The sequence below is a fragment of the Heptranchias perlo genome, chromosome 4 (assembly GCF_035084215.1).
Source record: "Heptranchias perlo isolate sHepPer1 chromosome 4, sHepPer1.hap1, whole genome shotgun sequence".
NCBI lineage: Eukaryota > Metazoa > Chordata > Chondrichthyes > Hexanchiformes > Hexanchidae > Heptranchias > Heptranchias perlo.
In genome coordinates this window covers 99,356,490-99,374,728 of record NC_090328.1, presented here as the reverse complement: position 1 = coordinate 99,374,728, position 18,239 = coordinate 99,356,490, and positions in this window count along the sequence as shown.

The window sequence follows — 18,239 nt, the reverse complement described above, 5'->3', positions numbered from 1 at the left end:
CCTTTCCCTGACCCCCAGTCCACTGTCACCCTTTCCCCGACCCCCAGTCCACTGTCACCCTTTCCCTGACCCCCAGTCCACTGTCACCCTTTCCCTGACCCCAGTCCACTGTCACCCTTTCCCTGACCCCCAGTCCACTGTCACCCTTTCCCTGACCCCAGTCCACTGTCACCCTTTCCCTGACCCCAGTCCACTGTCACCCTTTCCCTGACCCCAGTCCACTGTCACCCTTTCCCTGACCCCCAGTCCACTGTCACCCTTTCCCCGACACCCAGTCCACTGTCACCCTTTCCCTGACCCCAGTCCACTGTCACCCTTTCCACGACACCCAGTCCACTGTCACCCTTTCCCTGACCCCAGTCCACTGTCACCCTTTCCCTGACCCCAGTCCACTGTCACCCTTTCCCCGACACCCAGTCCACTGTCACCCTTTCCACAACCCCCAGTCCACTGTCAACCTTTCCCTGACCCCAGTCCACTGTCACCCTTTCCCTGACCCCAGTCCACTGTCACCCTTTCCCTGACCCCAGTCCACTGTCACCCTTTCCCTGACCCCAGTCCACTGTCACCCTTTCCCCGACACCCAGTCCACTGTCACCCTTTCCACAACCCCCAGTCCACTGTCACCCTTTCCCTGACCCCAGTCCACTGTCACCCTTTCCACGACCCCCAGTCCACTGTCACCCCTTCCCTGACCCCAGTCCACTGTCACCCTTTCCCTGACCCCAGTCCACTGTCACCCTTTCCATGACCCCCAGTCCACTGTCACCCTTTCCCCGACACCCAGTCCACTGTCACCCTTTCCCTGACCCCAGTCCACTGTCACCCTTTCCCTGACCCCCAGTCCACTGTCACCCTTTCCCCGACACCCAGTCCACTGTCACCCTTTCCCTGACCCCAGTCCACTGTCACCCTTTCCCTGACCCCAGTCCACTATCACCCTTTCCACGACCCCCAGTCCACTGTCACCCCTTCCCTGACCCCAGTCCACTGTCACCCTTTCCCTGACCCCAGTCCACTGTCACCCTTTCCCTGACCCCAGTCCACTGTCACCCTTTCCACGACCCCCAGTCCACTGTCACCCTTTCCACGACCCCCAGTCCACTGTCACCCCTTCCCTGACCCCAGTCCACTGTCACCCCTTCCCTGACCCCAGTCCACTGTCACCCTTTCCCTGACCCCAGTCCACTGTCACCCTTTCCCTGACCCCAGTCCACTGTCACCCTTTCCCTGACCCCCAGTCCACTGTCACCCTTTCCCTGACCCCCAGTCCACTGTCACCCTTTCCCTGACCCCAGTCCACTGTCACCCTTTCCCTGACCCCAGTCCACTGTCACCCTTTCCCTGACCCCAGTCCACTGTCACCCTTTCCCTGACCCCCAGTCCACTGTCACCCTTTCCCTGACCCCCAGTCCACTGTCACCCTTTCCCTGACCCCCAGTCCACTGTCACCCTTTCCCTGACCCCAGTCCACTGTCACCCTTTCCCTGACCCCAGTCCACTGTCACCCTTTCCCCGACCCCCAGTCCACTGTCACCCCTTCCCTGACCCCAGTCCACTGCCAACCTTTCCCCGACCCCCAGTCCACTCTCACCCTTTCCCTGACCCCCAGTCCACTGTCACCCTTTCCCTGACCCCAGTCCACTGTCACCCTTTCCCCGACCCCCAGTCCACTGTCACCCTTTCCCTGACCCCAGTCCACTCTCACCCTTTCCCCGACCCCCAGTCCACTGTCACCCTTTCCCTGACCCCAGTCCACTGTCACCCTTTCCCTGACCCCAGTCCACTGTCACCCCTTCCCTGACCCCAGTCCACTGTCACCCCTTCCCTGACCCCAGTCCACTGTCACCCTTTCCCTGACCCCAGTCCACTGTCACCCCTTCCCTGACCCCAGTCCACTGTCACCCCTTCCCTGACCCCAGTCCACTGTCACCCTTTCCCTGACCCCAGTCCACTGTCACCCTTTCCCCGACCCCCAGTCCACTGTCACCCTTTCCCCGACCCCCAGTCCACTGTCACCCTTTCCCTGACCCCAGTCCACTGTCACCCTTTCCCTGACCCCAGTCCACTGTCACCCTTTCCCTGACCCCAGTCCACTGTCACCCTTTCTCCGACCCCCAGTCCACTGTCACCCTTTCCCTGACCCCAGTCCACTGTCACCCTTTCCCTGACCCCAGTCCACTGTCACCCCTTCCCTGACCCCAGTCCACTGTCACCCTTTCCCTGACCCCAGTCCACTGTCACCCCTTCCCTGACCCCAGTCCACTGTCACCCTTTCCCTGACCCCAGTCCACTGTCACCCTTTCCACGACCCCAGTCCTCTGTCAACCTTTCCCCGACTCTTTGAAATAGCTATCCAATTAGTCCCACTCCCCCACTCTTTGCCCATAGCATAGCAATTTTTCCTTTTCACGTATATGACCAAATCCCTTTTGAAAGTTACTATTGAACCTGCTTCCACCACCCTTTCAAGCAGTGCATTCCAGATCATAACAACTCGCTCCATAAAAGAAATTCTCCTCATCTTCCCTCTGGTTCTTTTGCCTCTTGTGTCCTCTGGTTACCAGCCCTCCTGCCAGTGGAAACAGTTTCGCTTTGTTTCCTCTATCAAAACCCGTCATAATTTTGAACATCTCTATTAAATCTCCCCTTAACTTTCTTTGATCAAAGGAAAACAACCCCAGTTTCTCTAGTCTCTCCACCTAACTGAAGTCCCTCATCCCTGGCAGCATTCTGCTAAATCTGCTCTGCACCCTCTCCAAGGCCTTGACATCTTTCCTAAAATGTGGTGCCCAGAATTGGACACAATACTCCAGCTGAGGCCCAAACACTTTTGAAGATTAATGTAGTTTTAAATTTTGCTAATAAAAGAACAATACAAATAAGGGCCACTTCCATAATCCTGGGAAAAATCTCTCCAGGGTCACGCACTCACACTGGTGAACTGGGGAACCACATTCAGCGAGGTCAGTTCGCTTAAATAATTTCAATGCAGAAAATGCACAGCGAGTGCTGTGGCTACAAGTGGGTGGGGAATAGGAAGCGTAGCAGCTTTCAAAGGGCTTACTGCTCCTAGCTAATGTGTGTGAGAAGAAAATGGAGTCTCACCAAGGGCCAACTGCAGGGACTGCTCCCTTTGAACAACCCGTTTTCACATCGTTCACCTGAGGAAGGAGGTAGCCTCCGAAAGCTTGTGAATTTAAAATAAAATTGCTGGACTATAACTTGGTGTTGTAAAATTGTTTACAATTGTCAACCCCAATCCATCACCGGCATCTCCACATCAACCCTGGATGTGTTACTTCTGAAGGTGCAACAGAGAAAGGTCCACATCTCTGAGGCAGAGAGGAACTCTCCTTTCAGAACCAGCATGCAGCAAGTACAACAGAAGGTTTTCTTTTACGCATTCTTGGGGTGTGGGCAACGCTGGCAGGGCAATACTTATTGCCCATCCCTAGTTGCCCTGAGGGCATTAAAAGTCAATCACATAGTGTGGGACTGGATGGGACCCGTCCGGGTAGGTGTGGCAGGTTCCCCTCCCTGAAGGATATTACTAAATCCATTGGGTTTTTACAACAATCCTGTAGCTTTCATAGTCATTTTCTGATTGCCAGATTTTATTGAATTCGATTTCACAACTTGCCTTGGTGGGATTTTTAACTCACACCTCTGGGTTGCTGGTCCACTGGTGTCCATGTTGGTCATGGGTCATAGGTCATGGGGGCAGATGAAGAAGTAGTTCTCTGGACTGATGAAGAGTAGAAAGGTACAGTTGCCTGGTGGTTACCAACTCAAATGGAATGAATACCTGTTGTACGCAAGCAACACGCACTGAGGCATCAACATGAAGCATCATCGGTGAAGCAGCATGTAAAGCAATAGTACAACCCCTCAAATCTTGCACACTCAAACCACCGTGTCTTTAGTTGGAACTGAGAGCTGGCAAAAGGAAAGGCTTTCATTTCCTCACCTGAATGTTGCATGTTTTGCCACCAAGTCTGAATGGCACCTCAAACATCCTGCATGCTGTGCGGTCACATAAGGTGGAACATAGGCTGGGCACTGGGGTGCCCATCGCATTCCACCCAAATGCCAATAGTGTCAGCAGAGAAGGCTGCCCGCAACCACCAAGGAGAACCTGGACTAGTGGCAGCCCCGCCAACCTACACCACCTACCCACCATGAAAGAGGCAGTGTTAAGAATTGCTGGGATGGAAGTCATGGAGGATATGGGTGAAGCAGAGCTTATTGGCTTGGCAGTAAAAATTGCTCAGGTTACATACCCACCCTGAAGACACCAGGAGCTGACAGTTCCCGGTTTTGGTTCCTCTATGGGCACTATCACAGCCATAGAACACGCAACCTCTCTTGTGTCACAAGAGTATATTATCCTCCAGTGTGCCAGCACCCACACATGCAGCATGTGTAATGTTTTATTTTAAAATATTTTTGAGCAGCATCGGAGGAGCTACAGTCCTGGAATGTGATTAATAAACCTCGGCACTGCCATGTCAACATGGCAAGGTTTTGGGCCAGCTGGTTGCAGCCTCAGGTGCGATTTCCGATTAGTGCTAAATCGTGGGGCCGGTGAGCGGGGCATCTGCTACGCCTGCCCGGTGATGTCAGCGTGAGGCCAGAACCATTTTGACAGTCGGACCTCTTTACAATAAGCTGAGCCCCGCTCGGAAAAAATTTCTCATCAGCCCCAGGCGCTGAAACCTCCCTCGGGATCTGCGCCTCACAACTTGAGCCATCTGTTGGAAATTCCCTCCGTACCATTTCTTTCTGCACAGAATGATTTCCTGTGCAGGCTGTTCCTGCACGCTCTCCACTTCCTCGCCCTCGTCTTCTGCCCGGGCACGCCTTGGCATGCCATTTTGCCATCTGGTGGAGTCCCCAGTGGAGGACTCTCTACATGGGAATTCTCCTCTGCACCATTGGCGATCTGGGGTGGAAAGTGTTGCACAGATCAGTTCCGTCAAACAGGTTTTTAAGCCACTTCACGGATTCCCAGGCCGCCTGTAACTTTTGAGTCCGTGTTTCATATATATATGGAGTGTGAGAGGTTCCAGCCCCTGTTTCATTATTTGAAGGGGACTGGTCCTCAACTTCTGGCTCCACTTCAGTCCCACCCTCCTGACCTTTGGCCACCCGGTGCGGAGGGGGGCGGGCAAGTCAGAGGACCTCCTCGCGGGTCTGCCCCTGATCCTGGCCAAGTTGGCCAACCTCAGGTCCAGGTTGGACGTAGCCCATGGGGGTGGTCGCTCTGGCTGCCTGCGTCTCTTTTGTGGCCTTGGTCCGTCGCCCGGGTGGCCCTGGAGAAGGAGTACGCGGTGTCCACCGATACACTTGAGGCCTTCCGCGACCAATGGGCACCGCAAGGACTGAAGTGTTTGGACGACACGGACAATAATATTATTATTTAAATTACAAATTCTCTTTTATGATTTAGTGTTCTATTAGTTGTGGCCCTTTAAAAAGGGGCACATTTTTGTTTTTGTTAGATGACACTGGAGCAACTAGTGCCTCCTTATCGTTTAATTAAGAAAAGGCATCTGTGGAGAGTGAAACAGAGTTAATGGCCTCGATTTTAGCCCCCCCTCCTCCCACCGACGGGTGGGAGAGGATTGGGCGGGGGTTTAAAACATCTAGATTAAGCAACCCAACCCCATTCCCCGCCGCCGTAATATTTACGGCAGCAGCAATAAAGTGGGAGGAGCCGACTGGCCAGAAGAGGCCCAGGAAGGATTTACAAATTTGCTTGTTTTTAAGCTCCTTCTGGGCCCGGAGGAGCAAGAGTGCCCTCCCCAGTCCTCACAAAGAAGCCTTCGGCCTCCACAGCCCTGATCACAGCTCCGATCTTTCAGGATCCCCACTCCCCTTCCCTCCCCGATAACTGCCGGGAACCACTCCCATTACTGTCGGGCAGGAGTCTGTATAGATTTATTTTAAGATAGGCAGGGCCTTGTTTCAGGTCGATGACCTGTCATCAGAGCTGGAAGATGTTAGAGATGAACAGTTTTTAGGCAAGTGCAGAGCCAGCGAAGAGGAGGACAGAGAAAGAACAAAAGGGAAAGGTCTGTGAAAGGGTGGAGGGCAGGAGTGATTAAATGGCAAAAGTGATGATGGTACCAAACAAAAGGAACAAGCATAGAAATAAAAGATGGTCCAGAGGAGGTGTAAATGGTCACAGCAGAATAGCAGAAGGGGAGGGAAGCATGGAAAATCTGGCAAAGGGGAGAAGGCTCCCGTGGCCCGGGAATGTATCGGAGAAAGGTGGTTAGACCCCAGGGGTACGGACCACCTCGTCGGCCATGTACCGATAGACGATCCCCACCTCAAGCACCTCTTCCACTTCCAGTGGCTCTGGTGCAGCCATCCTCCATTGGTGTCTTTACTCTTTTGGATTTGCCCTGTTTTTAGTGTTTATATAATCATGTCTTTCACCATCTCCTTGCTCTTTACCACTTTAAATAAGGTTTCATCGATCAAACCTGTCAAAGTAGTGTTTGTGCAGGTGTTTTTATTGGTTTCCACAACTGTGGGAATGTTTTTATCAAAAGCTCTCTTTTCATTTCTTCACAGAAGATTCAGAGACTGAAGTAGTGAGAAAGAGAGATTCTTTTTATCTCAGTAATAAAATGTTGTGGGCCGGAAGGTCCGCTGGGATTCCATGGTCTCCCACCATAACTCCGGTAGAACCTACTGGAAAACTGCAGTGGCCCAGTTGTGCTGGGTCTCCGTCGTTTCTGGAATTTTCCGGCAGGCTTTGTAAGGGATGGAACCTCTGGCCATCACTGACAAAACAAATACCGTCTGGGGGTCGTTCTGGGAGTCAGAGCTGGGGGGGGGTGGGTGGTGGTGCAGGGGGCCTCCTGACGTCAGAAGTTCCTGCTATCCCTGGTTCATTCAGCACTTGGCCTAGTATTGGAGACTGGTGCTCCCAGTGAGATGAGGAGTCTCAGTCTCCAGGTCAGCTTAAGTGGGTCCTACCGGGTGGGGGTGGGGAAAGGCGAGCAAATAAGAGTAAATTATTATTATTTTTTAAAATCTTGATCGGGCCCTTTACACACGGAGCCGAAGAGGACGTGGCCGAGGGACATCTGGGCAAATTCACCCCTCACGATCTTCTTGTGGAGGCAGAGGGCATGGCTGAGGTACTAAATGAATACTTTGCATTTGTCTTCACTAAGGAAATGGATGCTGCCAATGTCACAGTAAAGGAAGAGGCAGTAGAGAAATTGGATAGGATAAAAATAGATAAAGAGGAGGTACTTAAAAGATTGCCAGCGCTCAAAGTAGAAATTTCACCTGGTCCAGATGGGATGCATCCTAGGTTGCTGAGGGAAGTCAGGTTGGAAATTGCAGAGGCTCTAGAAACAATCTTCCAATCCTCCTTAGATATGGGAGTGGTGCCAGAGGACTGGAGGATTGCAAATATTACACCACTGTTCAAAAAAGGGGACAGGGATAAACCCGACAACTACAGGCCAGTCAGCCTAACGTCAGCGGTGGGGAAATTTTTAGAGACAATAATCCCGGACAAGATTAATTGGCATTTGGAAAAATATGGGTTAATAAATGAAAGCCAGCACGGATTTGATAAACGCAAATCCTGTTTAACTAACGTGATTAAGTTCTTTGATGAAGTAACGGAGAGGATTGATGAGGATAGTGCGGTTGATGTTGTGTATAGGGACCTTCAAAAGGTGTTTGATAAAGTACCACATAATAGACTTGTTAGCAAAATTGAAACCCATGGGATTAAAGGGGAAGTAGCTACGTGGACACGAAATTGGCTGAGGGACAGAAAGCAAAGAGTAGTGGTGAATGGTTGTTTTTTTTATATACTGGAGGGAAGTGTACTGTGGTGTCCCCTAGGGGTCGAAATTAGGACCACTGCTCTTTTTGATATATATTAATGAGCTGGACTTGGGTATACTGAGCATAATTTCAAAATTTGCAGATGACACGAGACTCGGAAATGTAGTAGACAGTGAGGAGGATAGTAACAGACTTCAGGAGGGCATTGACAGACTGGTGAAATGGGCAGACACATGGCAGATGAAACTTAACACAGGGAAGTATGATGTGATTCATTTTGGTTGGAAGAATGAGGAGAGGCAATATAAACTAAATGGTATAATTTTTAAGGGGGTGCAGGAACAGAGAGGCCTCTCTCCCCCAAAAAGCTGTTGAAGCTAGGTCAATTGAAAATTTCAAAACTGATATTGATAGACTTTTGTTAGGCAAGGGTACTAATGGTTACAGAAGCAAGGCGGGTTGATGGAGTTAAGATAAAGATCAACTGAATGGCGGAACAAGCTCGAGGGGCTGAATGGCCACTCTCCCACTCTTTCCCCATAACCCTGCAAATATTTCCTATTCAAGTATATATCCGATTCCCATTTTGAAAGTTACTATTGAGTCTGCTTCCACCACCCTTCCAGGCTTAAACTTTAAACTTGCTGTTTGAAAAAAGAATTCTCATCTCCCCTTTGGTTCTTTTGCCAATTTATCTTAAATCTGTCCTTTGGTTACCGTCCCACTTGCCAGTGGAAACAATTTCTGTCAGCAATATAATGAAATTAAAGCTGCTTTTCCTGTTACTCCTCGGGGTCAAAGCTGAATGGTATGAATCTGTGTGACTCGTGATAAAGGCTTCCATGACACCACTGTTGACATCACTATCACACTCCTGGAAGGAATGAGAGGTAGTTACCTTGGCTGCCATTGGTAGTGCAGTGCTGATGGTTGAATCTCCCTATGAGTCCTTGTTGACCAGGTGGCACAATTGTGTCGCCAACCCGTTCTGAGCTCCATGATTCACCACTCCCCCTCCATGCCTAGGTTTCTTTTTTAATTTGTTCTCGGGTGATGCTGGCAAGGCCACATTTAATGTACATCCGTAGATGCCCCAAGAAGATAATGATAGGCCTTCTCCTTGAACTGCTGCTGTCCTTGTGATGGTGGTGCTCCCACAATGGTGTTAGGGAGGGTTCCAGGGGATTGATAGGGCAAATTAGATAGATTTCTTTCAGTAATTAATATTTTGGGACACAATATATGAGCAATTTGAGACATGACATATGGTAAGTGAAGCTTACTTGGGAGGAACTGGTGACTTTGGACCTATGGTTTCCAAAGCTCTCCACCACTGGGGGTTTTCCTCGCCTCGTGTCTGGATCTGTTATAGACTAATTGATAGAGATTGATTGCTATGATTAGTCAACAACTCCATTATCATTATATCATGTGACTATCAGGATGGTAGAAGATGAACTAAATGGACCATGGTCTTTTTTCATCTAACAATTCTGATGTCCCTATTGAACCAGTAATGATGAAGGGGTGACGATATGTGCCCAAGTTGATGCATCTGGGGCAGCACTTCGCATAGCTGGTTCTGACTAGGATGTACCTCCTGTGGACTGTACCCCAATATCTCTTGTTGGCTCAAATAATAACCAACAGCAATCATTGCGCCATTCTGGGCATCAAAACTAGGCTGAAATAATTACTCCTGTTAATGATGCAGTAAAACTTGGACATTGTCCCTCTGCTTCTGCTGACTAACAGCAGCCCAGACTGGGAGTACTGAAACCACTATTGATAAATATCCCTCCTATACAATTCTGCAAATGTTTTCTTAATATTAACAATGAACTTTAACAAACTCAATAAACCTCTGGCAAAGATTTGTGAAAAAAAACTATTATTTACATTTTGGTTGTTTAAATATTGGAGGAAGAGAGACTAATGCTATCAATGGGGTGCATTCCTCTTTATTATTCATTTTACTTATGTTGACACTTCAGTGCATACCGAGGGAGTGCTCCTTTGTTGCAAATGCCAGGGGTTAAATTGGTTAACCCTCAAAAACGGGCGCAGGCATCGCATTGCGCGATTAACTCACGCCAGGTCAACCCGTCGCAGGTATTCGTGCTACCAGACAACGTACCTCATGCATGAGAAGAAATCAGGCCTTGACACGACGATTCCACGACATTCGCACTTTCCACCAGCAGGGGGAGCCCAAATCTCTTAAAGGCAGGCTGTATCTCTGACTGGCAGCCTGCATCTCTTAAAGGTAGCTTGTACCTCTTATTTGCAAAAAATAACATACGGGTCTGCACGGAATCTGAATGGAGATCAGACATCACACACTTAAAACACAGATACAGGCCTCATCCCTTTGTTTACAAATTGTTGAGTTATCTTAAAACATTGAATAAAGGTTGCGCACTACTGAATCCCACATCCTCCAATCTGCACACTAGATCTCACCAATCTGCCGGTCCGAGTTGGTACCAGGCCTGCGAGAGAGCGTGCACCAAGGTTCTCTGCTGATGCACTAGAGACCTTGGTGCAAGTGGTGGACAGAATGAGGGGCATCCCATATCGGCATGGGGGGCAAAAGGCCCAACAGACATATGCTCAATAGGCAGTGAGAGGCAGTAGGGGACGCATAGCACCATGGACATGGATGCAGCGCAGGAAGAAGTTCAATGCTTTGACATGAGTGGTCAAAGTGAGTGAGGTCAACTGTCAAGTGGCGTCTCCTACCAACTGCACTAGCCGCATCCACTGCTCCATGCACTACACCCCCCATCACCCACCTATCAACAAACTCTTTCAATCAGTACTCAACTCTTCCAATCAGATGCTTCCTCTGACCCTCACACATTACCACTGTTGTAAGCTGCACATGCACAACTCACAGGCCACACACACTGGCAGCTATTAAACCATGACAGGCACATCACCCAGACATACTTCTCGCATTCTTGCAGGAAACAGTGGCGCATAATGAGAAGCAGCAAGTGGCAGTGGCATTTAGCCCCTTGAGCCTGTTCCGCCATTCAATGGGATCATGATTGATCTGTGACCGATGCCACGGTTAAGGACATCTCCTCACGGCTGGAAAAGTTTTCGTGATCCACATAGGAACCAACGACATAGGTAGAACTAAGAATGAGGTTCTGCTGAGACCGTTTGAGGAGCTAGGGACTAAATTAATAAGCAGAACCTTGAAGTTAATAATCTCTGGATTACCACCTGAGCCACGTGCGAATCGAATAACTAGGGCTGTTGACAGGGCTTTAAACTAAAAAGCGGGGGGGAGGGGTCAGGTGAGGGGAAATTTAGAAATCTAATGAGAAAAGTTAAGACAATAGGTCAATGTAGTGACATGGGTAAAGATAAGCAGATTGTGGCAGGAAGGGACAGAGAGTTTACCAATAATAGTGCAACAACAAGTAAGGTCAAAGCAGGAAAAATTGGTAAAGAGTCAAAATTAAAGGCTCTTTATCTGAATGCACAGAGCATTCGTAACAAGATAGATGAATTAATTGCACAAATAGCGATAAATGGGTTTGACCTAATAGCCATTACAGAGACATGGTGGCAAAATGACCAAGGTTGGGAATTAAATATTGCAGGGTACATGACATTTAGAAAAGACAGGCAGAATGGAAAAGGAGGGGTGGTAGCCCTAATAATCAAGGATGACATAATGGCAGTGGTGAGAAAGGATCTTGGCTCAGAAGATCAGGAAGTAGAATCAATATGGGTGGAAATTAGAAATAACAAGGGGCAGAAAACACTGGTGGGAGCAGTTTATAGGCCCCCTAACAGTAGCTATACCGTTGAACAGAGTATTAATCATGAAATAATAGGAGTTTGTAACAAAGGAAATGCAGTCATCAAGGGGGACTTTAATCTGCATATAGAATGAGCAAATCAAATTGGCAAAGGTAGTTTGGAGGATGAGTTCATGGAATGAATATGAGACAGTTTCCTAGAGCAATATGTCATGGAACCAACCAGGGAACAGGCTATTTTAGATCTCGTATTGTGTGATGAGAGAGGGTTAATTAGTAAGCTCACATTAAAGAACCTCTGGGGAACAGTGATCATAATATGATAGAATTTCACATTGAGTTTGAAAGTAACATACTTAAATCAGAAACTAGGGTCTTAAACTTAAATAATGCCAATTACATAAGTATGAGGGGCGAATTGTCAAAGGTAGATTGGGAAATTAAATTAAAGTGTTTGACACTTGAAAAGCAATGACAAACATTGTAAAAAATATTTCAAAACTCTCAACAAATATACATTCCATTGAGAAATAAAAACTCCACGGGAAAAGTGATCCACCCGGGGCTAACTAAAGAAGTTAAGGATAGAATTAGAGTAAAAGAAGAGGCCTCTAATGTTGCCAAGAAGAGTAATAAGCCTGGGGATTGGGAAAGTTTTAGTAACCAACGAAGGACGCCCAAAAAATTGATTAAAAAGGAGAAAATAGAATATGAAAGTAAACCAGCAAGAAATATAAAAACGGATTGTAAGAGCTTATACAAGTAGGTAAAAAGGAAGAGAGTAGCAAAAGTAAACGTTGGTCCCTTAGAGGCTGAGACAGGAGAAATTATAATGGGGAATCAGGAAATGGCAGATGCGTTAAACAAATATTTTGAATCTGTCTTCACAGTAGAAGATACAAAAAGCACAACAAAATTAGTGGGGAACCAAGGGATAAATGAGAGTGAGGAACTTAAAACAATTAATATCACTAGAGAAAAAGTACTGGACAAACTAATGGGGCTAAAAGCTGACAAATCCCCTGGACCTGATGGCCTACATCCTAGAGTTCTAAAAGAGGTGGCTGCAGAGATAGTGGATGCATTGGTTATGATCTTCCAAAATTCTCTAGATTCTGGAATGAGCCCAGTGGACTGAATATTCAAGAAGGGAGGGAGAGAGAAAACAGGGAACTACAGGCCAGTTAGCCTGACATCGGTTGTCGGGAAAATGCTGGAATCCATTATTAAGGAAGTGGTAACAGGGCGCTTAGAAAATCATAATATGATTAGGCAGAGTCAACATGGTTTTATGAAAGGTAAATTGTGTTTGACAAATTTATTAGCGTTTTTGAGGATGTAACTAGCAGGTTAGATAAAGGAGAATCAGTGGATGTAATATATTTGGATTTTCAAAAGGCATTCGATAAGGTGCCACATAAAAGGTTGTTACACAAGGTGAGGGCTCATGGGGTTGGGGGTAATATATTAGCATGGATTGAGGATTGGTTAAAGGACAGAAAACAGAGAGGAGGGATAAACGGGTCATTCTCAGGTTGGCAGTCTGTAACTAGTGGGTTGTCGCAAGGATCAGTGCTTGGGCTTCAGCTATTTACAATCTATATTAATGACTTAGATAAAGGGGCCGGGTGTAATGTATCCAAGTTTGCTGATGATACAAAGCTAGGTGGAAAAGCAAGCAGTGAGGAGGGCACGAAGAGTCTGCAAAGGGATTTGGATAGGTTAAGAGAGTGGGCAAGGAGGTGGCAGATGGAGTATAATGTGAGGAAATGTGAGGTTATTCACTTTGGTATGAAGAATAGAAAAAGAGAGTATTTTTTAAATGGTGAGAAACTATTAAATGTTGTGTTCAGAGACACTTGCATTTCCTCATACAAGAAACACAAATAGTATGCAGGTACAGCAGGCAATTAGGAAAGCAAATGTCATGTTGGCCTTTATTGCAAGGGGGTCGGAGTACAAGAGTAAGGAGGTCTTACTACAATTGTACACAGCTTTCGTGAGACCTCACCTGGAGTACTGCGTACAGTTTTGGTCTCCTTATCTGAGGAAGGGTATGCTTGCCTTGGAGGCGGTGCAACGAAGGTTCACTAGATTAATTCCTGGGATGAGAGGTTGTCCTATGAAGAGAGGTTGAGTAGAATGGGCCCATACTCTGGAGTTTAGAAGAATGAGAGGTGATCTCATTGAAACATATAAGATTATGAGGGGGCTTGACAGGGTAGATGCTGAGAGATTGTTTCCCCTGGCTAGAGAGTTTAGAACTAGGTGGCATAGTCGCAGGATAAGTGGTCGGTCATTCAAGACTGAGATGAGGAGGAATTTCTTCACGCAGATGGTTGTGAAACTTTGGAATTCTCTACCCCAGAAGGCTGTGGATGCTGAGTCATTGAATATATTCAAGGCTGAGATAGATAGATTTTTGGACTGTAGGGGAATCAAGAGATATGGGGATCGGGTGGGAAAGTGGAATTGAGGTCAAAGATCAGCCATGATCTGATTGAATGGTGGAGCAGGCTCGGGGGGGCCATATGGCCTACTCTTGCTCCTATTTCTTATGTTCTAACTCCATATATCCCCCTTAGCCCCATATCCCTTAATATCCTTGGTTCACAGAAATCTATCAATCTCAGATTTAAAATTCACAATTGAGCTGGCATCAATTGTCATTTGCAGATGAGCGTTCCAAACTTCTCCCACCCTTTGCGTGTAGAAGCGTTTCCCACCTCCTGGCTCCAAGTGTTAGGCTTTGTCCCCTCATCCTTGTATTCAACTATAGGAGGCCTCCAAGAACAGATACAAATGGATCAGCAGCCAGAAGCAATAATCCAGCAACTAACCTGTAAATCCTGCATGGTCCCTTTAAATAGCACTGGTGAGGGGTCTTCCAGTTACTCGAAGACATGTTTAGCTGGTCGTGGTTAAGACAGTGCGTTGAGTGGAGCGTTAAGTGCCAAAATGATGTCTATCACTTTAAATCTGCGTTGCACACTGATCGAATGCATATTCTCCCTACCTTACATGATGTCGGCGTTCATTACGTGCGCATGTGCTAAACCCTTTACCAAGATGGAGTCTGGCACACGTTACGCTAGAAGCATGTGCGCATCCCGCGTAACGCCGAATTTCTAGCCCGCCATCTTTTGGATGAGACATTAAACCAAGTCTACCTGTTCAGGTAGATGTAAAAGATTCCATCTACTCTTTTTGAAGAAGAGCAGGGAGTTCTCCTCATATCCTGGCCAACATTCCTTCCTCAGCAAAAAAGCACCAAAATCAAATTAACCATTTGTTGTTTGTGGGACTTACTGTGCACATATTGGCTGCTGCTTTTGTCTATACAACAGTGACCACACTTCAAAAAAGTAATTAATTGGCTGTACGGCACTTTCAGAGCTCCTGAGGTTGCGAAAGGCGTTGTATAAATGAAAATTCTTCTCTCTTTGTTTCTTTACTCATCTCTTCACTCTGAAACACTTGTTAAAGTAAAATTTAAGCTGTTGGGTTAAAGGCAAAGATGACCTTAGGCGACTAGTGTGTGCGTGGCTGCGGTCACTACCCCGAGACCACACTGAGCTGCGGTGAGTTGAAGTATAAGTTAAGTTGGCCGGGAGTGATGACCCAGTGAGTTGAAGTATAAGTTAAGTATAAGTTAAGTTGGCCGGGAGTGATGACCCGGTGAGTTGAAGTATAAGTTAAGTTGTCCGGGAGTGATGACCCGGTGAGTTGAAGTAAGTATAAGTTAAGTTGTCCGGGAGTGATGACCCGGTGAGTTGAAGTATAAGTTAAGTTAGCCGGGAGTGATGACCCGGTGAGTTGAGTTGTCCGAGAGTGATGACCCGAAGTTAAGTTATCCGGTGTGTGGCCGGAGTAAGTTGAGACCCGGTGAGTGGCCGGAGTAAGTTGAGTTGAAGTATAATTGAGATGACAGGTGAGGAAACTAAGTGGCGACCTGCGGGTTCCCTTATTGAAAAATATATGACAGACAGACACTCGTTGATTAAGCAGATGCAAAAGGATGGCTGGGATGTTTCTCAGACCTTAGAACAACAGAGAAAGTGGGTAGATGAGGAAAAGAGAGACAAAACAAAAAGGCAGGGGTATTATTAGTACATCAATTAGCTGGACTAATGGGACAAGTAGCCGCTTCCACTAAAAGGTGGAACGAAGACAAGGACAAAATTAAGAAATTAGAATCTAGGGTAAGGGAATTAGAAAAAAGGAATCAATTAAAATGCTTAAAAGACAGAGACCCGGAAAAGAAAGGTTCTTTTGTTTTTAGTGTACTGTCTCTTTAAAAAGCCTGTCCTTATTGTGAGTGTTTTCTGTCGGTGTTGTGGGCCACGCCCCCTTCTTACTGCGTCTTACGTGTTTTCTTCTTTTGTGTAATGTATCTGTTTTGTCTTGTGTTTAATTCTGATATTGCTGAATTAAAATTGGAGTTATTGAGGTTAAGTGACCTATTAAATTCTGGTTCTTATAAAATGTGAGCATGTCAAATTCCAGACATGGGATCTTCTAAAAAATTGGCATTTTGAATTTTTATCTTGTGATTGGCTGTGGTTAAAAAAAAGAGGTTAAAAAAAAATTAACAGGACAGATAAAGAAAAAGCTATCTGGTATCACCGTGATAGGAAAAGTCGGAAAGCTGGAACAGCTCGGAGAGTTGGTTATGTGAAAAAAAAAGTGAATTGGACAGCAAGTTGTGGAGCTTGCGGAGCGGTGTGAGGGTTGGGGGGAGCCTGGACAGGAGTTGGTCGCAGCAGTCTGGAGGTGCTGGACTGGCTGTGGGCTGAAGTGTACGATGGGAGATGTTGTTTCCCGGTATGAATTTTTTTTTAAAAAGAATTTATGTGAAAATTACGTTGACGTATGCTGAGAACGCTGCGTGAATCTGATATCTGGCTCCGTCGTTTTGTGACTGAAAAAGAAAGTTAACCCCTTCCAAGGACACCGACATCTGTTTTCAATTCACCAAGACAAAATGAGGTTTAATTGTAAAAGAAAAGATAAAGTGCAGATTTAAAGAATTACAAGTTACAGTTGCAGGATGATCTCTGGTTATCATATTGGATTTTAATTGTCGTCTGAAAGATAAGATTAGGGAAAAGGCTGTTTGCAAAGCTAAAGCAGAGTCTGAAAAGAAAGAAAAGAAGCTGCGAGCAAACAAGTTGGTTAATAAGAAACATTGGAGAAAACACTATGATTAAAATAAATCTCAAAAATAGTGTGCAAAATATATAGTGTAAAGCAATCCACAAATGAAAAAAAAAATCAGTCAAACCTGTGTGAAGAGAAATTTTGAAGGTGGAATGTGGAAACTTAATCTCAGAGGGAGAAGTATCAAATTACTGCTACCACGGGAGCCAGTTAATGTTAACCCCTTCCATCCCAAGAAGCCAGACTGTCATGCCAAGAGCAGTTCAAACAGATAGAAATGACCCAGTCAGTTGAGAACTGTCTGAGGCTTGCCCAGAACACAGGTGAACATGAGGTAACAATTGGTATAGGTTATATCATTAAAATTGACCCAATTACTCGGAAATGCCAAAGGCTACAATTGACTGAGATATAAGTTTCCACACAGACAATGCTACAGTGAAAAAAAATGATAAGAAAGGAATGTAAAACAAATCATATGAAGAGAAAGCATAGGTTGGACAATTGGAAGTCCATTACTTGAGCTATGTACTGACACAGGGTACTAAACGCCTATCAGTTTTACCCCGCCGCAGTATGATAAGGAAGTTCGACAAGTTCTGGGGCTATTCAATTTTATTTGAAACTATTCACGAATAGTAGCTCCAATACAAGATCTGACCAAAGAGGGAAGACCTTCCCTAACAAATTATATAACTCGCATTGAGAATGCTAAGAAAACTATAAGTGATATAGCAACTGCCTTTAATACGGGTGCCTCAGTTGTTAACACCATTGATTTGGCAACATTAGATCAAAAGGTCAGAGATTTAGGGTCTCGCATTAAAGATATATTTAAAAATAAATGAAAATACAGATAAGGAATTGTCTGAGGATCAAATGCTGACCATACATTTGCAAAGGATGGCTACAGTGCTAGAAACACATGCCCAAACCATTAATAAATTAATAAAAAAGGAATATAACATATCTTAGCAGGCGGCTACTAATGACATCTGCAGTACATATGGTAACTGGATTGTGGGACATCTTGAAAACACAGAGATTAGGACTTGGAGTTGGAAATTCCAGTCTGCAGTCCTACGTACATCTGTATGTGGGAGAGACAGTGTTTATTTCAGACAGGTTGCGAGCTCCAGAGAGAGAGAGAGAGGGACTAGGCAATTTCTCTCTCCTGTTTTGTTTTCTGGATTTGTTTCAGGTAAAGGGATTATTCCTTTCGACAAAATAAATAATAAATGATGATTTGACAAATTAACCCCTTGGGCTCTCAAGAAGAGCCGCAATGGATTTTCTGTGTTTCTTTTAAAACAGGTGACCCTGGTTTTTGGGACCACGTGAGTGTTGATGGTGCAGGATTACCAAGAGTAGTTCTTTGACATAAAATGGCTTTACAAAGTTACGGTGCAACCTTTGCTGGAGAAATTTGGTGCAGGAAACGATCCAGTGGTGTTAAAAATTTAAGACTTTAGCTGC